This window comes from Larus michahellis, chromosome 3, assembly GCF_964199755.1.
Source record: "Larus michahellis chromosome 3, bLarMic1.1, whole genome shotgun sequence".
Taxonomy (NCBI): Eukaryota; Metazoa; Chordata; class Aves; order Charadriiformes; family Laridae; genus Larus; species Larus michahellis.
The window spans coordinates 76,965,292-76,969,641 of record NC_133898.1 but is presented as its reverse complement, the minus strand read 5'-3'; positions in this window follow the sequence as shown (position 1 = coordinate 76,969,641).

Genomic DNA, 4,350 nt, shown 5'->3' with positions numbered 1-4,350 from the left:
AAAGACTCTCTGGCATTACAAAAACCTCCTTTAATTGCCTGGATAGAATTCAGCCTGGGTGCTTGAGTCATATGAATAGTAATTACTTAGAATTACTCTAAAAATAGATCATAAATAGGCATTAATGGCTCTTCCTGTGCTTATATCAAACATGTTTCAACACTGAAGGACACTCAATCAGCGTAAACCTACCAGTCTCCCTTTGTTTTTGTTTATTAAGAACTAGTTCTCCAAAATACTACAAATCCAAAGCTGAATGCATAACAGCAACGTGTTACGGCAGACAAACAAGGAAGCAATACCTTTGGCGGTTGTAAAAGTTGTTAAGTCTGCCCCACAATTTAAGACCAAAAATATGCCAAACCTGTGCGAAAGGGAACACCTCTGCTTGTGCAGCCGGAGACCTCTTCCCACGGCAGTCGCAAAGTCGGCAGCAGCCATGATGATGTCGGAGTTGGAGTAAGAGCATTGGCCGTGTCATCCTCCTCCCCCAGTCTGAAGTGCAGGGTCGTGCACTGCGGTACTTATTAATAAAAATTCCTGCTGTATGGAGGATGCTCCTTCCATAGGGCTGGGATCACTGATCGCTGATTAGTCACACATTGGCTGTGAGCCACCAACATGAGACAAAGAACCCCACAAATTGGCCACAGAAAAGCCAGTTGTAACCCTCGGACATCATATCTTGCGTTGCAGCTGGTGTGTCAGCCTCAGTGAAAGGCCCGCAATGTTTCTTCAGGCCCCGTCGCTGGCTGGGTGGCACGGGGCAGCCTCCACAGCCTGGGAAAACACCACGGGTGGCCCGTGGTCCCAGGAGGTCTCTCTGCTGGGTGCAGGGAGGAACCGCTGCCCTGCCTCTCCCCGGCATCTTCCTCGGCGAGGAGGAGCCCCTGCTACCACTGCTACTCTAAAGCAACCAGGCGGAGAAAAAAACTTGGCTGAAAGTAAATCCTGAGGCTCAATATGAAAAGGCGCCCCTCTCTGCAGCCCTTGCTGTTGTAAAAGCATACATTTGCTATTATTTGTGGGCTTTTTTTTTTTTTACCCTAAAAGTGCCATTTTTAGTTGAAAACAATGCACTGAGTTCCTCTGATATTCATGAGATAAGAATTTGGGCCTTTATGGATAGACTAATGTTGCAGGATCTCTTTAATAAATACAGATATTGTCGATCCTATATACTATACAAATATTTGTAAATTGAGACCAGGTGATTTTATCGGATTTATAATTTTTATGCCACTGAGATTCTGATTTGTAACCTTGAGCACAGCTGACTTTTTTGTGACTCCTGACAATGCCCTCAGGCAATTGCCTAGTGCTACCCTGCTCTTAATGCATTATTAAGTCCTTACTGTTAAATACATTATTTATACAACTATTGCATTTTATCCCCCGTGACTTGATAGCAATGGACTCATCCGATTTTAACATAACTGCAAAGTTGTCAGTATGAAATCTTCACCTCCTTCCCATGTGAAATATGTACATGTTCATCAAGAGCAAAGTATTGGATTTACCATGGATAAATAAAGGACTTTTTTTTATTCTAGAATTTAACAAAGCAGAGATAGATAACGAACATGTGCTGAGTTTGCACGGTCATTGAGCACTGAAACGCTAAGTAAGTGATTCGAGCACAACACTAGAAACACTTTGCGTACAGAATAGGGACTCTGATAGTTGGTAGGCTTGGATTTTTGGAGGTGAAGAACACCTGCGATCCCACGGATCAACACTGGGCAAGGTCACGCATGCTTAACTTCACACGGCCTACAGCGGCCAGCGTCAGAGAAGCCTGGCTTCCACAGATCCATAGCAAACTAGCAATCAGCATCTGCATATTCTTAAAAGGACTACTTGCCTAAATGAACTTCCTAAGCGAGAAGGGGGAAGGGAATGGATTAATCACAACAATAATCTGAACAGTCTCATTACGTGACTCCCTGTGAGCTCTGGCGTGAATTATCTAATGTAGTTCTTGGCATTAAACGGATTTGCAGATGCTAAACAGGTCACACATGTATGCAGCCACTGGACTGGATTTCGTGAAGTCTTTATGTCCCTATACTTCCTCTGAGCCTCCGGTTTAACTAAAGAGAAAAGGGAGGATCCTACAAAACAGGATGACAACTTTGTTCATTTAGAACTGTTGCAGGTCAGATTTTCCACACTTCAGCCTCCGTTCGGCAGGATTCATTTAACAACCAAGTTGATGAGGAACATCAGTGCTGCAGGACCAGCGCTTGACATTGCATCCTCAGGGCACACTGTCTCCTGTGGCAGAGCTACTGACAATGCAAGTGGGCCACACCAGCCAGCAAAGCATTTGAAAACCCCCAAATTTGAGTCTTTATTTTAGTCTTGAGCTTTAACACAACACACAACAAAAGGAAACAGGGTTTTAAAGTGAAACAGGTATGTACTGAAAGAAAAGGATAGCACCTAGCTCCCTAGTACCTGTGCTCTCATACCCAGATTTTCTGTCAATCTTTTTTCCCAAGTCACCATCCACCAATCTCCACATGGCCAAGACAACCGCTAAGGTCGTCTGCTCTGCCCTTTTACTCTGTTAGTCACACCGCCTTCTGAATCCCTGACCTAAATGAATTCATTCACACCTTCGGGTCCCTTAGCTGTCCTGCCTCTCCCTCCCAGCCTGACCCTGTAGTGCGGGTCCTCTGCTGCTCGCTGACCTCTCCGACAAACGTCTTGCTGCTTTGTTACTTGTGTAGTCCAGCAAAATGGGGTTCTGGCCTCAACGGGGGGGCAACTGGAAGCAGAATATTTGAACAGAAGCTTATTTCAGTATCTGTATGAATGTCAAATTCCAGACCTTCTCCACTGCAACTGGAGATATTAAAAATAAAATTAAAATAAAATAAAATAAAATAAAGTAAAATAAAATAAAATAGTAAAATTAAATGCCCCCCCCAACACAATTCTACTATACGATATTCAGCCAAGGGTATACCAATATGGGATGCAGCCAGTCATAAGAAATTTGAAAAAATAAGTCTGAGAAAAATGGGCTTTTCCGTGCATTTGTCTGACAGAGAAAGTGATAAAGCTGCCTCTGACTTTGAAATTGAGGGGTGGATGGTGGAGGATGAGCTACAGGTATCCTTGAAGTCATTGGTTCCAACACAAGAAAAGCCATATTATTTCAGGCTGTGAAGTAACATTTGGATTGAGCAAGTGAGCCGTGTCATCCCTTCCTAATGGAGAAGGCAAACATAGAAACCAAAATGCCTCTCCAGCTTGTAATCACTTAATTTACAGAGATGGCATTGACAATCCATTCACACACATAGAGACTGGCTTCCTCTTCCCAAGCTTTCTCTCCTGCAGCTCATGTTTTCCTCTCCAGCCTCTCTGCAGCTGGTCACGCCAAGGAAGGGCTTAATCCCATCTGAGAAAAAAAAAAAAAGGACAGGGTTTATCCAAGGTATAACTGTGATAGCTCACAGCTTCTCTTTCTCCTTGCATAAACGACTCCTTTGAGCTGTGTTTGGTGCGAACGTGAGCTGTGGCTCAGCTGGCATCTGCCAGCACAGGCCGGGAGCAGGATTGCGAATACTCAGCCCCCAAACCTGAATCTTCACTTCTACCTCAGAACTCAGTTGATGAGAGCGGATGGAGAGACAGGCCCAGCTGAGCTCTTCCTCTTCATTTCCTTGGCGGGGGGAGGAGGAGGATGTACGCTCAAGACAGCATGAGAAAGCCTGTGCTGCTACAGCTACTCCAGTTCAAATTTTGTGGCTAGGTACAGGGCCACGCTCGGCAGAGCCAGCAGCCTGGCACCTTCCTCAGGTTTATTTTAATTAGAATTATTGTTGTAAGCTGCTGAGCTGAAGAAAGTAATTGCAGCAGCTGCGCTAAACAGTGGCTTGTCTCCACTACCGGGGAAGGGGAAACATCACTGCCAGCTACAGCACAGGTATTTTATTGTGACAAGGGAATACTGGTAGACTTTAATCTGAATGTGCATCAGGAAATATCGGGGACAGCTGACACGTCCATTAAAAAAATAATACTGTAGCCCTCCCATTTTAACTTGTGCGTTTTCCTTGTGAGTTTGCCATGCTTTTTGCCCACACATGACACCAAGAGACCTTTTCCACATCCGTGTTTGAGACTTGGAGCAACATGCAGATAGACAAAGGCCAAAAAAAAAACGCTTTAGCAGCCCAAGAGACTTTCAGTCACATGAAATTCAGCGCTGCAGCTCGCGCACGTAGTAAGTGGTCAGGGCAGGAAGGTGTCTGCAAGGCCAGGTCTGGACTGCAGCCCCCGGGATGGCGAGGGAGAAGGCTCGCTGGTGTGGGAGGGAAAGACAGGGTGGTGAGG